The following is a 17237-nucleotide window of genomic DNA, read 5'->3' on the forward strand; positions in this document are numbered from 1 at the left end:
GGCATACAACATTTTAAGATAATAACTAAAATTATGATGGATAACACTACACTATAGTGTAGGGATATATCAGAACTGAAAAAGGTTTAACACCACATATTTGACAATGCTTCATGTGATTTAACATAAGTCTAATTAGCATAGCAACTCTCTTTTATAAGGAGAGATAAGAAACCTTTTGCAATTTTCCAGGCATCCTCTGTAAAATCCCCAAACAGATTTTATTTAGAATTTGAATTGGAACACATTTGTCAAAAATATCTAAAGGTTTTAAAACACTTGGTCAAATAAGATCTTAGGGCTCTGTGAAATAATACTTAGTTTATCCACTTAACCATAGTAACAATAAGGACTTCACAGGCAAATACAAAAAGTTAAATACTTATGAAACAAAGCAAATCAAAACAAACAAAAAAACCCTTAGCTATTTTAGTAAAGAAAACTCAGTTTTTTTAAGAAATCAAAGACTTGATAAAGACAACTTGAAACATGGGAAATTATTTTGAAAAAACATGGAATCTTTGTTTCCTAGGGAGATTACTAATTGGTAAAGACAAACCTTTCATAATTCTTTATCAAGAGCAGATCAGTAGTCAAAGAAAAGTTTTTCTTTTTGGGGAGGGGGAGGGTGGAGAGGGGCTGCACCTCACAACATGTGGGATCTTAGTTCCCTGACCAGGGATTGAGCCCATACCCTCTGCAGTGGACTTGCACGGTCTTACCCACTGAACTACCAGGGAAATCCCAAAATACATGTATATATTTGGCCTCACCAGGCAGAGTTCCCCAACCAACAGTTGAATCCAGGCAACAGCAGTGGAAGCCCAAAAACCTAACCATTAGGACACCAGGCAACTCCCAGAAAGCTTTGTGTTTTAGCAGATAAAAACAATTAAGTCCAGTTTTTACATAGGTACACTATTGGTATTACTATAAGCTTGTTATTAAAAAGACTTAAAATAGCAACTCAATTTTAGCTACCTTAGCCATATTCTCTTCCCAACTTTGTTTTTAATATTCTTTTAATTTTTTAGTTAATTAATTCATGGCTGCTCTGTGTCTTTGTTGCAGCACACAGGCTTTCTCTAGTTGCAGTGAGCAAGTGCTCCTCTCTAGTTGTGGTGTGGGTGATACCGTGCAGGGCTCCTGGGCACAAAGTCTGTGTTTCTTATTTCCTTGATCATAGGAGACAGGCTTCATTCAGCCTCCATGACCATCCCAGAGTTCCAATGGGCAGATGCAAGCAGATGTTAATTAGGAAGGGGAGGGAATGGGATACCAAAGTAAAACAGTCAAGAGCAGCCTTGGGGCAAGGTCCTATTTCCCCATCAAAGTGTACACACAATATTTTTTATCTATTTTGCAGATACTGAAACCCCCTCCAGGTAGGAGAAGTTAATGATTAACAATGTTATGCTGCCCACAAACATGGAGACCCCAGACCAGTTGGATCTGCAGGTTGATGAGGCTGACTCCTTCTTGCCTCACCTCCAACCCATCAGAAGAATGTCCATGAGCACATCATATTCTCTTTGAACAACTTCTATAACTATCTTCCTCAAGTTGGGACACATGGTTTTTTGAGGGTATAAGCCCACTGTTGCCCCCTTTGACTGGCAAAGCACTAAAGCTACTTCACCCAGAACCCTGTCTCTGAGATTTAATTTGACACCTGTGTATGGGAAAGCTGAGCTTTGGGCATCATGTGCACTATGGCAGTGGCTTCTTTTATTGCAGAGCATAGTCTCTTGAGCCAATGGGCTTCAACAGTTGTAGCTCACAGGCTTAGTTATGCCATGGCATGTGGAATCTTAGTTTCTGCACCAGGGAAGGAAACTGTGTTCTCTACATTGGCAGGTGGATTCTTAACCACTGGACCACCGCTTCCCAACATTTTATACCATTTTGTCCTTTATTCTCCTCTTTTTGATCTTGAAATAACCGTTTTTACTTTAGTATAAATTTATTTTATTTTCTTAAAAAAAATGTATCTCCATACCTCAGCCTAACCTAGACAGCATATTAAAAAGCAGAGACATTACTTTGCCAACAAAGGTCCGTCTAGTCAAGGCTATGGTTTTTCTAGTAGTCATGTTTGGATGTAAGAGTTGGACTATAAAGAAAGCTGAGTGCAGAAGAATTGATGTTTTTGAACGGTGGTGTTGGAGAAGACTCTTGAGAGTCCCCTGGACTGCAAGGAGATCCAACCAGTCCATCCTAAAGGAGATTAGTCCTGGGTGTTCATTGAAGGGACTGATGTTGAAGCTGAAACTCCAATACTTTGGCTACCTGGTGCAGAGAGCTGACTCATTTGAAAAGACCCTGATGCTGGGAAAGATTGAGGGCAGGAGGAGAAGGGGACGACAGAGGATGAGATGGTTGGATGGCATCACTGACACAATGGACATGGGTTTGGGTGGATTCTGGGAGTTGGTGATGGACAGGGAGGCCTGGCATGCTGCCGTTCATGGGGTTGCAAAGAGTCGGACACGACTGAGCAACTGAACTGATACCTCAGCCAAAAACACAACCATTTTCCTTGCATATAGAGTTGTTTCCCTAATTATTTTTAGTAGTTTTTTAAAAAATTTTATCTTATTTTTAAACTTTACATAATTGTATTAGTTTTGCCAAATATCAAAATGAATCCGCCACAGGTATACATGTGTTCCCCATCCTGAACCCTCCTCCCTCCTCCCTCCCCATACCATCCTTCTGGGTCATCCCAGTGCACTAGTCCCAAGCATCCAGTATGGTGCATCGAACCTGGACTGGCAACTCGTTTCATACATGATATTTTACATGTTTCAAGCACACAACAATTTGAGTTTTAACCCTTGAAGTGAAGTGAAAGTCATTTAGTCGTGTCGGACTCTTAGTGACCCTATGGACTGTACCCTGTCAAGCTGCTTTGTCCATGGAATTCTCCCAGTAAGAACACTGGAGTGGGTTGCCGTTTTCTATTCCAGGGGATCTTCCTGACCCAGGGATTGAACTTGGGTCTCCTGCATTGAAGGCAGTTTCTTTAAACCATCTGAGCCACCAGAGAAACCCTTTTAACCCTTAGAAGTCTCAATTTCTGGTGAAAACTAAGTTGTAGGCAATTGTGACGTCTGTTACACCAGAGTCCTTGAGATTGCAAATATATAAGTGCATTTCATAATTTTTAGGAACATATACTTCTTTCATAGTACAATCATTCAATATAGCACAGAAAAAATTTACTAACAGATCCAAATATATTTACTGTCCCAGTAATTAGCCAAAAGCAGATAAACCTATGTTTAGTAATTAATATTTTTTTCAGTTGCCCAGTCATGTCTGACTCTTTGAGACCCCATGTATTGCAGCACACCAAGCCTCCCTGTCCCTCACCATCTCTGAAGTTTGCCCAAGTTCATGTTCACTGCATTGGTAATGCCATCCAGCCATCTTATCCTCTGACACCCTCTTCTCCTCTGCCCTCAATCTTTCCCAGCATCAGGGACCTTTCCAGTGAATCGTCTGTATACATCAGATGACCAAAATACTGGAGCTTCAGCTTCAGCATCAGTCCTTCCAGTGAATATTTGGGATTGATCTCTCTTAAGATTGACTGGCTTGATCTTGCAGTCCAAGGGCCTTTCAGGAGTCTTCTACAGCACCACAGTTCAAAGGCATCAATTCTTTGGCATTCTGGTTTCTTTACAGTCCAGCTCTCACAACCGTATGTGACTACTGGGAACACCATAGCCTTGATGATACAGACCTTTGTCAGCAGAGTAATGTCTCTGCTTTTCAACACACTGTCTAGGTTTGTCATTGCTTTCCTGCCAAGAAGCAATCGTCTTCTGATTTCATGGCTGCAGTCACCATCCACAGTGATTTTGGAGCCCAAGAAGAGGAAATCTGTCACTCCTTCCACCTTTTCCCCTTCTAGTTGTCATGAAGTGATGGGGCCAGATGCCATGATCTTATTTTTTTTTTTTTTAATATTTAGTCTTAACCCGGCTCTTTCACTCTCCTCCTTCACCCTCATCAAGTTTAGTTCCTCTTTGCTTTCTGCCATTAGAATGGTTGTCATACGCATATCTGAGGTTGTTGATGTTTCTCCTGCCTATCTTGATTCCAGCTTATAACTCATCCAGCCCAGCATTTCTCATGATGTACTTAGCGTATGGGTTAAACAAGTAGAGTGACAGCAGACAGTCCTGTCATACTCCTTTCTCAATCTTGAACCAATCAGTTGTCCCATACAGGTGTCTCAGGAGACAGGTAAGATGGTATAGTATTCCCATCTCTCTAAGACCTTTCCACAGTTTGTCATGATCCACACAATCAAAGGCTTTTGTGTAATCAATGAAACAGATAGGTGTTTTTCTGAAACTCTCTTTCTTTCTCTATAATCCAGCGAATGTTGGCAATTTCATCTCTAGTTCCTCTTTCTTTTCTAAACCCAGCTAGGACATCTGGAAGTCTTTGGTTTGCATAATGCTGAAGCCTAGCATTCAAGATTTTAAGCATGACCTTACTAGCATGGGAGATGAGTGCAATTGTCTGATGGTTAGCACATTCTTTGGTATTTTGGTAGTTTTTCTTATTTGGAAATAATCTAGATATTCAATAAATTTCCATCATTTAATTTAACATCAACATTTTACTGTTTTAAATTACCAAAGAGATTTTGGAGTCTATTTTAAAGTAGACACATAATAATTGTTGAAAGTGAAAGTGTGAAAGTGAAGTCGCTCAGTCGTATCCAACTCTTTGCGACCCCATGGACTGTAGCCTACCAGGCTTCTCCGTCCATAGAATTTTCCAGGCAAGAGTACTGGAGTGCGTTGCCATTTACTTCTCCAAATAATTGTTGAAAAGTTTACCTAAAAGCTCTCATCCCTCTTACATTGATTTAATTCACTTGTTCTCAACAATTATGTTTAGATTTCTCATAAAATTTCATCATATCAAGTTACTTTTCTTGCTGACAAATTTTATAAAAGAAATAACATGAATTTCTTTAACTTGTAAACCCAGGTGGAAATAAAGCTGCATGTCTTCAGTATTTTTAATGCCAATAACTCTGAAGACATACCTATTTCAATTATATAAACAAAATTAAATTAGCTTTTATTTACTAAAGATAATTTCAGGTCATCTGAACTTGAAAATTTTATGGATTATTTTCCGCATTTCTGAGAGGTTGAGAAATACTTAATTCATATCAACACTCTTTTTTAAAAGTCAATTAAGTGAAGATTTTTTATAAATTAATATTAACAATATCATCAAGAGGTAAAAAAATCACACATGAACAACATATACACTTGCCTGGAGAATCCCAGGGATGGAGGAGCCTGGTGGGCTGCCGTCTGTGGGGTCACACAGAGTCGAACATGACTGAAGCGACTTAGCAGTAGCAGCAGCATAGACATACAGACAGCTACAAACAGAAACCTTATAACATTTGTTTTAAAATTTTAGCAGTGAGACAGATATGATAATGCAAAACTCATTAGTTTATGAAAGAAACATTCGATTCAAATTGTGTTTCTGGCAGATACAATAAGTCAGATGACTTTAAGTTTTTATTAGTATTTGTAGAGAAGACACGTGATTGTTCATTTGCCTACATTCCAAATAGCATTCCCCCAGTCCTTTTTTGAAGACCTGATAGAACATTTACATCTCAAAGGCACAGGAAAAGAAGGCAAGTACCTCCAAGAAGGATTCTTGTTTCCTAAAGGTCAGAATGTTTACAATATTCACAAGCTCTTTGAGATGAATAGGAAAGCTCTGGGGATTGGTTTAAAAAAAAAAAGAAAAGAGAAAAGATGGATTTTTAATAGTTTCTAGATCTGAATTTCTGGTTTTGCAAAAATTTGTAAGATAAGGACAATTGTTTTTAATTCCTCAAAGAATTGGTCTACAGCCTAAATGACATCAAGGGGCTGATATATTCATTCAACCACATTATCTTCAGTGTTCTTTTTTTTCCTATCAGGAAGATCTCCAACTAAGAGGCAAATCAAAAAAATTCTATGTTCTGGAATTAAAGCTGTCTTTGGTATGTTTTAGTAAGTTTTCCACAACAGCTATAGAAGGTTTTTTCTTTCCTTCTGGGTACATTTAAGTTAGGGGTGAAAGTGAAGTGAAAGTGTAGTCTCTCAGTTGTGTCCGACTTTTTGTGACCCCATTGACTGTAGCCCACCAGGCTCCTCTGTCCATGGGATTCTCTAGGCAAAAGAACTGGAGTGGATTGCCGTTCCCTGGGGGATATTCCTGATTCAGGGATCAAAGCTGGGTCTCCTGCATTGCAAGCAGATTCTTTACCACTAGCACCATCTGGGAAGCCTAAAGAAAGAAGGACAGGCAATTCCCTTGAGGGCTGGCAACAATTTGGAAGGATCCTGCAACTCACACTTCTGCCTGGCCATAATATGGGGTCCCCAACCTGACAGTTACCAAGCCAAATTCTCAGGACACAAAACAAGACAAACAAAAAGGTAACAGCTGGTGCTGGAAGAGAAATCATCAATAACCAATGGATCTGAATTTAGAAAGGAGGGGACCATATGAAATTTTATTTTTCTCTCTCAACTGGGCTCTGTGGACTGATATTCAAGAGATATGTTGCTGGCAAGAATCTTCACCCTTCATCGGCTTCTGCCAGTTTTCTCAGGACCCCGTCTGCAGGCGCTGCATTCTATGCGTGCTCAGTCGCATCCGACTCTTCACGGGCCCACGGATTGCAGCCCACCAGGCTCCTCTGTCCATGGAATTTTCCAGGCAAGAATACTGGTGTGGGATAACCAAGCTCATCCCCTGGTTTCCTACTCCAGGGGATCTTCCAGACCCAGAGATCAACCTACGTCGCCAACATCTCCTGCGCTAGCAGGCAGATTATTTACCGCTGTGCTCTCTGGAAAGCCTAAGTGGGGGTTAAAGCAGAAAGTTCAGCCTGGGCATCTACCAGAAATTGGCAAAGTTTTCCATTAATTCTAATTGTAGCTTCCCTTGGCTGTTTATGGAAATAAGGAAACAGTTTACTAGAGAATTCCTCAAGGTTCCATCAAACCTGGGAGGGACCCACACATGAACACTCGTTTGAAGGTAGATATGGGGGTGTCTCAGAGAAGGCAATGGCAACTCACTCCAGTACTCTTGCCTGGAAAATCCCATGGATGGAGGAGCCTGGTAGGCTACAATCCATGGGGTCGTGAAGAGTCAGACACAACTGAGCAACTTCACTTTCACTTTTCACTTTCATGCATAGGAGAAGGAAATGGCAACCCACTCCGGTGTTCTTGCCTGGAGAATCCCAGGGATGGGGGAGCCTGGTGGGCTGCCGTCTATGGGGTCACACAGAGTCGGACATGACTGACGCGACTTAGCAGCAGCATGGGGGTGTCTGTAAAGCCTCCAGCTTGGTGGACTTTGGGTATGATCATGTAGTCTCTTCAGACTGGAAGACAATCCCGAGAGTGTATTAGCAGAATGAGTAATTAACTAAGGAAAGATAGGGGAGGAGTGGTAGGAGCTGCATTCATCATATGGTCTTTTGCTTTAGTTACCTCTCATGTCTCTAATTTTTAATTAAAGATTTATTTTGCAACAAATTTTTCAATGAAGCTAATTTGAAATTTTGAAGACTTCTGGAGGCTTCTGCATACCAATTAAGAAGAATCCAATTCTATTTGATTAGGGAGCCCTTGCTTTCAAGAGCATTTCTTAAATGATCTTATCTATTTGGAATATTCCTCATAACGAACACTATAACTCTAGCTCTCCTTAGTAAGATTTTGTGATTTTTGTAGACATCTGTGCTGTTGCTAAGTCCCTTCAGTGTGTCTGTTTGTGACCCTATGGACTGTAGCCCACCAGGCTTCTCTGTCCCTGGGAATTGCCAGGCAAGAATACTGGAGTGGGTTGCCATGCCTTTCCCCAAGGGATCTTCTCAACACAGGGATCAAACCCGCTTCTCTTACGGCTCCTGTATTTGCCAGTGGGTTCTTTACCATTAGTGTCACCTGGGAATTCTAGCTGTCCTTAATAAGATTTTGTCATTTTTGTAGACATCTGTGGTTTCTGTAACCACAGTTCTTGGACATGAAATAAGAAGGTGTGCCAACTTCTTTAGGAGTTAAGGATTTAATTTCTTTAGTTAAATTTAGGTCTCCTGGAGCCAAATTAACATCTAAAAATGATATTCTGCTTGATTGATGACTCTGTGGTGTTTTACAGCGTGCCTCATTTCTTGGAGGTTTTCTCGGGGTTGATGGTTGACCTAATGTCAATCTAACCTACTTTGTGACCAACTTCTCCTAACATAGGAGTCTTCGAGTTAGATGGGGAGTCCTCTAACAGCATTTAAGTGCTCCATCTGGCCCATCAATTTTGTGGCTTTTGAAATTCCCATTAGCAATAGCCTTTATTTCATGTTCACATTAATCAGAAGTAACCAAAAGGTGTTACTATCGAATGACCAATAGAAGACCTTGTGTGAACAACCAGAGATTCCCAATGTGGAGGTGGGGACTGGGGAAAGAACTGAAGTAGCAGATCCCCAACAAAGGAGGACTGGCAACTCAGATTTCAATCACATGGGCAGCTCTGGACTTAGCTTAAGGCCAGGGCTTGGGTTCCAGATGGAATGATCTGTTAGCCAAGCTGACCTGCTCTGGAGAGGAAAGCAAATTAAACTGGAGCTCAATGCAAAGAGAGCAAATCTGAAAACAGGAGTCCCCAGTCCCTGGGCCACAGACTGGTTGGCTTGTTGAGAACAGGGCTGAACAGTAGGCAATAAATGGTGAGCAGGAGAGTGAAGTTTCATCTGTATTTACAGCTGCTTCCCATCACTCTAACTACCACCTGAGCTTCACCTCATATCAGGTCAGTGACAGCAATAGATTCTCATAGGAGCATGAACTCTACAGTGAACTGTTATTGCAAGTGATCTAGGTGGTGAGCTCCTTATGAGAATCATCCCCAAAACCATTTTCCCCTTTCCTGGGCTATATAAAAACTGTCTTCCATGAAACAGATCCCTGGTGCCAACAAGGTTGGGGATCACTATCTCAGAAACAAGAAGACCTTATTCGTGGCCTTCAAAAATGATGAAAAAGACAGAGAACTCAAAGGGTTCATGGATACCAATGCCTTTGTTTCTTGTTGTCCCCAGAGTCATCAAAAGTTTCTTTTGGATCCTGTCACTGCCACCACTACAGTTAAAAAATAATATTCAACTAAAATTTAAAGATCTTATTGACTTTACTCAGTGATTCATTAAGTCAAGCAGTATCCTAACTAGTAGAGAGAGGGGAGCTCTGAGTTACTGTAGAAAATGAATGACTTTCATAGGCAGAAGAAAGAAGACTGAGAAAGTTATGCTAACAAAAAGTGGATTGACTGTGGCAAGACTACCTTCCTTTGTGGCATCCCTGATGGCTCAGACAGTAAAGAATTTGCCTGCAATGTAGGAGACATGGGTTCAAACTCTGGGGTAGGAAGATCCCCTGGAGAAGGGAATGGCTACCCACTCCAGTATTCTTGCCTGTAGAATCGCAAGGACAGAAGAGCCTGGTGGGCTCCAGTCCATGGGGTCTCAAGGAGCTGGACACGACTGAGTTACTAACACTTTCACTTTCACTTTACCTTCCTTTAGGGGATGACCAGATGGTCAACACCGAAATCAGATCTGATTATATTCTTTGCAGCCAAAGATGGAGAAGCTCTATACAGTCAACAAAAACAAGACCAGGAGCTGACTATGGCTCAGATCATGAACTCCTTATTGCCAAATTCAGACTGAAATTGAAGAAAGTAGGGAAAACCACTAGATCATTCAGGTACGACCTAAATCAAATCCCTTATGATTATGCAGTGGAAGTGAGAAATAGATTTAAGGGACTAGATCTGATAGATAGAGTGCGTGATGAAGTATGGATGGAGGTTCATGACATTGTACAGGAGACAGGGATCAAGACCATCCCCATGGAAAAGAAATGCAAAAAACAAAATGGCTGTCTGGGGAGGCCTTACAAATAGCTATGAAAAGAAGAGAAACGAAAAGCAAAGGAGAAAAGGAAAGATATAAGCATCTGAATGCAGAGTTCCGAAGAATAGCAAGAAGAGATAAGAAAGCCTTCCTCAGCGACCAACGCAAAGAAATAGAGGAAAATGAGAAAATGGGAAAGACTAGAGCTCTCTTTAAGAAAATTGAGATACCAAGGGAACATTTCATGCAAAGATGGGCTCAATAAAGGACAGAAATGGTAGGGACCTAACAGAAGCAGTAGATATTAAGAACAGGTGCCAGGAATACACAGAACTGTACAAAAAAGATCTTCATGACCAAGATAATCATGATGGTGTGATCACTGACCTAGAGCCAGACATCCTGGAATGTGAAGTCAAGTGGGCCTTAGAAAGCATCACTACGAACAAAGCTAGTGGAGGTGATGGAATTCCAGTTGAGCTCTTTCAAATCCTGAAAGATGATGCTGTGAAAGTACTGCACTCAGTATGCCAGCAAATTTGGAAAACTCAGCAGTGGCCACAGGACTGGAAAAGGTCAGTGTTCATTCCAACCCCAAAGAAAGGCAATGCCAAAGAATGCTGAAACTACCGCACAATTGCACTCATCTCACACTCTAGTATAGTAATGCTCAAAATTCTCCAAGCCAGGCTTCAGCAATATGTGAACCATGAACTTCCAGATGTTCAAGCTGGTTTTAGAAAAGGCAGAGGAACCAGAGATCAAATTGCCAACATCTGCTGGATCATGGAAAAAGCAAGAGAGTTCCAGAAAAACATCTAGTTCTGCTTTATTGACTATGCCAAAGCCTTTGACTGTGTGGATCACAATAAACTGTGGAAAATTCTGAAAGAGATGGGAATACCAGACCCCCTGACCTGCCTCTTGAGAAACCTGTATAAAGATCAGGAAGCAACAGTTAGAACTGGACATGGAACAACAGACAGGTTCCAAATAGGAAAAGGAGTACGTCAAGGCTGTATATTGTCACCCTGCTTATTTAACTTCTATGCAGAGTACATCATGAGAAACGCTGGGCTGGAAGAAACACAAGCTGGAATCAAGATTGCCGGGAGAAATATCAGTAACCTCAGATATGCAGATGACACCACCCTTATGGCAGAAATTGAAGAGGAACTCAAAAGCCTCTTGAAGAGAATGAAAGTGGAGAGTGAAAAAGTTGGCTTAAAGCTCAACATTCAGAAAACGAAGATCATGGCATCTGGTCCCATCACTTCATGGGAAATAGATGGGGAAACAGTGGAAACAGTCAGACTTTATTTTTCTGGGCTCCAGAATCACTGCAGATGGTGACTGCAACCATGAAATTAAAAGACGCTTACTCCTTGGAAGGAAAGTTATGACCAACCTACATAGTATATTGAAAAGCAGAGACATTACTTTGCCAACACAGGTCCGGCTAGTCAAGGCTGTGGTTTTCCCAGTGGTCATGTATGGATGTGAGAGTTGGACTGTGAAGAAAGCTGAGTGCTGAAGAATTGATGCTTTTGAACTGTGGTGTTGGAGAAGACTCTTGAGAGTTCCTTGGACTGCAACGGGATCCAACCAGTCCATTCTAAAGGAGATCAGCCCTGGGATTTCTTTGGAAGGAATGATGCTAAAGCTGAAACTCCAGTACTTTGGCCACCTCATGCGAAGAGTTGACTCATTGGAAAAGACTCTGATGCTGGGAGGGATTGGGGGCAGGAGGAGAAGGGGACGACAGAGGATGAGATGGCTGGATGGCATCACTGACTCGATGAATGTGAGTCTGGGTGAACTCTGGGAGTTGGTGATGGACAGGGAGGCCTGGTGTGCTGCGATTCATGGGGTTGCAAGGAGTCAGACATGACTGAGCGACTGAACTGAACTGATCTGAACTGGGGGGATGACAGGGGCCTCTCAGGCAGATGACCCTGTTATTGCTGACCAGGTCATTCCTGATGACTGGTTTATGATTCCATTCTTGGGAGAAGCCACAACTGTAATTAAATATTAAGTCTTGGTTTGGTGACGTGGATCTTAGCATAAGTGACTCCATTTTGGACATGTTGTCTTTTTTATCAGAACCCAATTACAGTTGGTGTTGCAAAATTAACGTTCATAGCCATGAAATTATGATATAGACGCTTTATAGAAATCACTCAATCAAACAGAGTGAAACCTTTTTTATATGGTAATCATTTCCCACCATCAAATTTCATAGGAAAGAACAGTTTGATTGAACCACCTAGTTTAACTGTGTATGAAATTAGTCATTCTCACTATAAACAGTGTTCTGCTGCCTTTGCAGACAAAAGCTAACAGAATCAAGGTAGTAATTGACTGGGAAATGACAGGTCCTAATTCTGCCTGCATTGTATGCCTGCTCTTTTTACCATCAAACTGGAAACCCTAGAGTTATGTGTTTCATGGTATGGGTATTTTTCCCCTTCTTCTAAGGTGGTCCCACATAGTGGCAGAATCAGGGAAAAAGCTAGTTTTTGAACCTTTTCTTATTAATTAGCAATGTGACCACATCTATTAGCAATGCTCCATGTCTGTTGCAAACCAGCAGAGTGAGCCTGGCAAGTCCCTTAGCCTTCTGTTTCAGCCTGGTCTTCTGTAATGAGAGTTTGATATACCTTGAAACCTCCTAGGACAGTTAGCATTATCAAGTGAAACAATATATTGACAATCCATAGAGAAGTTAATCCACCTTAAAAGAGTTTCATGAATTGCAAGGTGCTGGGAGAGAGGGAGAGAATGGAGCCTAATGAAGAAATTAAAGCAAGAATAGGTAAGAATCACATTCATGGGAGGAGGGACAAATTAGGGGGGTGGGATTAACATATACAAACTACTATAGATAAAATAGATAAGCAAGAGGGATATACTGTACAATACAGGCAATTATAGCCATTATGTTGTTAATAACCTACAATGGAGTATAATCTACAAAAATACTGAATCACTATTCTGTACACTTGAAACTAACATTTCTCAGGATTGGCTAAAATGCTCTCATGGTTTTGGAGTCAGACAGACTTAGTTGGCATGTTGGCTCACCATTTACTAACCAGGCATCTTGATATTTAGCTTCTGTAAGTGCCCGTTTCCCCTTCTTGAGGAAAACAATCTGTCTCGTGGAAGTCACGTCAGGTGTTCTAGCATGACTGACATGTAGCAGGTATTCAATACATACGGATTCTTTGGGTCTTTATAAGCTTCCTGAGAGATCTGATCCCTGAAGCCAGGGAGCCTGGAAACACAAGGAGAGACCCCACCCACCCAACCAGGGCCAGGGAGGGGAAGTGACTTACTTAAGGGCATTTGATGGCAGATTATACCCTTTTGTTCACCACTGTATCTAGCCGGCTGCTGAATAGCATTAGCAGCCCAGAAGCAGCCAATAAATAACTGCAGAAGAAACAAAACTCAGGCCTCTGGTCTCTTACCTTGTGTTCTTCTCACACCTGCCTACATCTATTTCATTCTCCTGGGCCTCTCTCCTAAGACACAAGTAATATGTCTAACTGTGTCCTTTCCACTATAAGAAGGAAAGTGATGTTTTGTTTCACAGCAAAACTGGGAGCTCTCCAGTTGTCAGAAGCAGGAAAGGACACAACAGCTGGTTGGCTGGAGGCTCAAGGGGAGACTTCATTTCTTTGTCTTTCCCAGTTTCAAGGGGCTGCCCATATTCCCTAGCTCTCAGACTCTTCCTTCATCTTTTTCTAAATTAATTTTTAATTGGAGGAAAGTTGCTTTATAATGTTGTATTGGTTTCTGCCATACAACAAGGTGAATCTGTCATAAGTTTACATTATGTCCCCTCCCTTTTGAGCCTCCCTCACCACCCACCCTATCCTACCCCTCTAGGTCATCACAGAGCACTGGGTTGGGCTCCCTGTGTTATAAGACAGCCTCCAATTAGCTATCTATTTAACATATGGTTATGTGTATGTTTCAGCGCTACTCTCTCAATTTATCCCACCCTCTCCTTCCCCTGCTATGTCCTCAATCTGTACTCTATGCAAACATCTCTGTTTCTGTCTTGCACATAGGTTCATCAATATCATTTTTCTAGGAAGACCTAAATAGACATTTCTCCAAAAGAGACATACAGATGGCCAACAAACACATGAAAAAAATGCTCCACACCACTTATTAGAGAAATGCAAATCAAAGCGACAGTGAAGTATCACCTCACACCACTCAGAATGGCCATCCTCAAAAACTCTTCAAAAAATAAATGTTGGAGAGGGTGCAGAGAAGAGGGAGCCCTCTTTCCCTGTCGGGGGACCATAAGTTGATACAGCCACTATGGAGAATAATTTGGAGATTTCTTAAAAAAAAAAAAAAAAAAAAACTAGGGGTAAAACTACCATATGACCCAGCAATCCTATGGAGAATAGTTTGGAGATTTCTTTAAAAAAAAAAACTAGGAATAAAACTACCATATGACCCAGCAATCCCACTACCCTGAGAAAACCATAATTGAAAAAGACACACATACCCCAATGTTCATCGAAGCACTAATTACAATAGCCTTCCCTTGTCTTTAAAATCGGCACAGCAGTTTGAGCTTTCCTCACATCACATCCCATTGATCTTCTCTTCTGCCCCGGTCTTCCACTCCTAAAGACCCGTGTGACATTGATCCACCCATAATTCAGGGTAGTCTTCCCATCTCAAGAGCCTTAACTGAATCACCCTGCAAAGTCCCTGTTGTCATTAAGGTAACATGTTCACAGATTAGAGGGATTAGATATAAGTATCTTTGGGGCTATTATTCTGCCCACCACACTCCAGTAGGCACTCATCTGACCAGCTCATTTATATAAGCGCTTCCCTCTCCCCTCTCCTCTGCTCCAGTTGTTTTGGAACCAGCTGCATCAAGGGTGCGCACTGGAGGGAAGGAAAGAGGAATTAATAGACCGGGGAAGGAGAAGCAGGATACATTAAGGACTTGACTCCATTTCAGAAATCACCAGTCCCTAAGTGAAGTCAGGCTGGCTAACTCATTTCATTGGGCAGGATATTGGAAGTCTGGGGCATAGTAGCTGGGTGCACTGAGGCATGCAGTCATGCTTTGGAGGCAGGAAGCCCTGACAATGTGAATTTAAGAGGAGAGTTAAGAAATTCAAACTCTTTTATATAGTTGTAATATTAGAGCTGGCAAGCCATGTGTTGGAGCCCAGATCAATGGGAAGAATCAATAGCCTCTGGCCAAGAAATGGCAGGGATTTCTCCTTTCTCATCAGCCTTTGCTTTGTAAGATTCTTTCTTGAGCCCATGTTAGGGCAGTGCAACTTAGGGACCTAAGAAGTATGGAAGATAGATGAGGGATGAGGGAGTCCCCAAAATATATAGAAACTGTTAAAAAAAAGCTTTTTCAAAATTTGAGATCGCATAGTATAAAGGGAAATAAAACATGTGTAACAAAATTATGTCTTAAGGTCAAGCTTTATCAAAAGTCACCTGGATGAGTTAGTTCCTCTCTCTGGACCTTAATACCTTATTTAAAGAATGAAGGCCCATTCTGTGTTCCTTTTTTCACTCTGCAGTTCTGTGATTGCAGTGTTCTTGGCAAAAAGCATGTTCAGCCAATTCGTGTTCTTCTCAGCTTAGTACCAGAAATTGTCTTTTCCTGCTCCATCAGCTTCACTTCTGTTGGTGCCCCTGCATGTGCTGGGACTTCTTAAGTGTCAGTAGAGCCACTGTGATATGGTGATTGACAACAGCAATCTTGTGCTGGCTCAGAGAGTTCTCTTCCAACTCCATGTAGGTTCACACTGGTAGCTCCATTCTGCCACGGTGGCAGTATTTACACTGCAGAAATCGGCAAACTCTACAAATCAGAGAATCTGCCTTCCACCGTCAGAGCTAATTTACTGGTACCCACCAGGTGGATGGCACTACTCCGTTTCCTACTTCCAATACTAAAAAGCAGAACAGCAGTGGTAAGAGCACAAGCTGTAAAGAATATTGTCCAGCTTTCAAATCTAGATTTGCCATTTTCAACAACAACCTGTGCCACCTGGACCTCGTGTAATAGCCCTTCATCTTTAACGAGGTTGCTATCAAAATCAAAGGAGACAATGCAAATAAATACTTTGCTCCTAACTTGGTACATGTGTTTGTGTGCTCAGTTGCTTCAGTCATATCCCACTGTTTGCGACTCCGTGGACCATAGCCTGCCAGGCTCCTCTGTCCATGGAATTTTCCAGGCAAGAATACTGGAGTGGGTTGCCATTTCCTCCTCCCGGGGATTTTCCTGACCCTGGGATCAAATCCAGGTCTTCTGTGTCTCTTGCATTGCAGACAGATTCTTTACCGCAGAGCCACTGGGGAAGCCCAACCTGGCACATGGTAATCTCTCAATAAATTTGTTATTGTTCTATTATTATCAGTGTCACTGCTTAGGAGTTTTACCAAAACCATTCTGAGTGAATAAGAGAAAATGCCTCTCTCCTTTTTGTATTTTGCATATAGGTAGGGAGGAATTGATGCAAAAGTCTTGTGTGCCAGTAAAGTAATTTTCAGAGTATTCAGTGAAACCTCAGTCTCTCTATTCTGTGTTTATTTCTTCCTCAGATGACAGAATACAAATCACAGTCTTGTGAGCTGGATTGGGAGGTAATCTTAAGAGGGATTGATCATGTTATTTTCAGAATCACCCTTTCTCTCCAACTTCTAAGGCTTTCTTATAGACTAGGCTTATCTGTTTTACTTTCTTTTCCCTAAGGATAAGTTCTTTCCCTAAAGCCTCCCCAGTCCTTCAAGAAAATAGACATCTGATCAGACTGAGTCATCAAGTGTCACACCTGGAGATCCTGACACCAATTCTGGGAACCCAAGCCTGTAAATCAATAAAGAGATCTCTGTTACCAAGCAGCATCCAGGAGTGCTCCATCCTCCCAAGAATTAAACAAGTTTAAATTGTATCTTAATTGGCCTAAGTTCTATACAAAGGAGCATCTTCTCCTAATGAAAGATGTAAAATGGGAATTCTTAAGGGAAGTAGATCATTCTTCTCAAGGGTAACTTTAAAGTCAGAAACAAATTCTTGCTTTTCAGGATAGTGATGTTGGGGGATAGCGAAGATATGGCATGAGTGCTTAATCTTCCCATGGGTGCCCATGGTAGACACACATAATTGATCACAACCCTTTTTTTCTCTGAGCTTGTAAGTCTGAGGCTTCAAAATGCCTCCCAATGCAGTACTCTAGGCATCCATAATAAA

This window comes from Bos grunniens, chromosome 8 (genome assembly GCF_055505025.1).
Source record: "Bos grunniens cultivar Pamir isolate PY7600 chromosome 8, Bosgru_T2T1.0, whole genome shotgun sequence".
Lineage (NCBI taxonomy): Eukaryota > Metazoa > Chordata > Mammalia > Artiodactyla > Bovidae > Bos > Bos grunniens.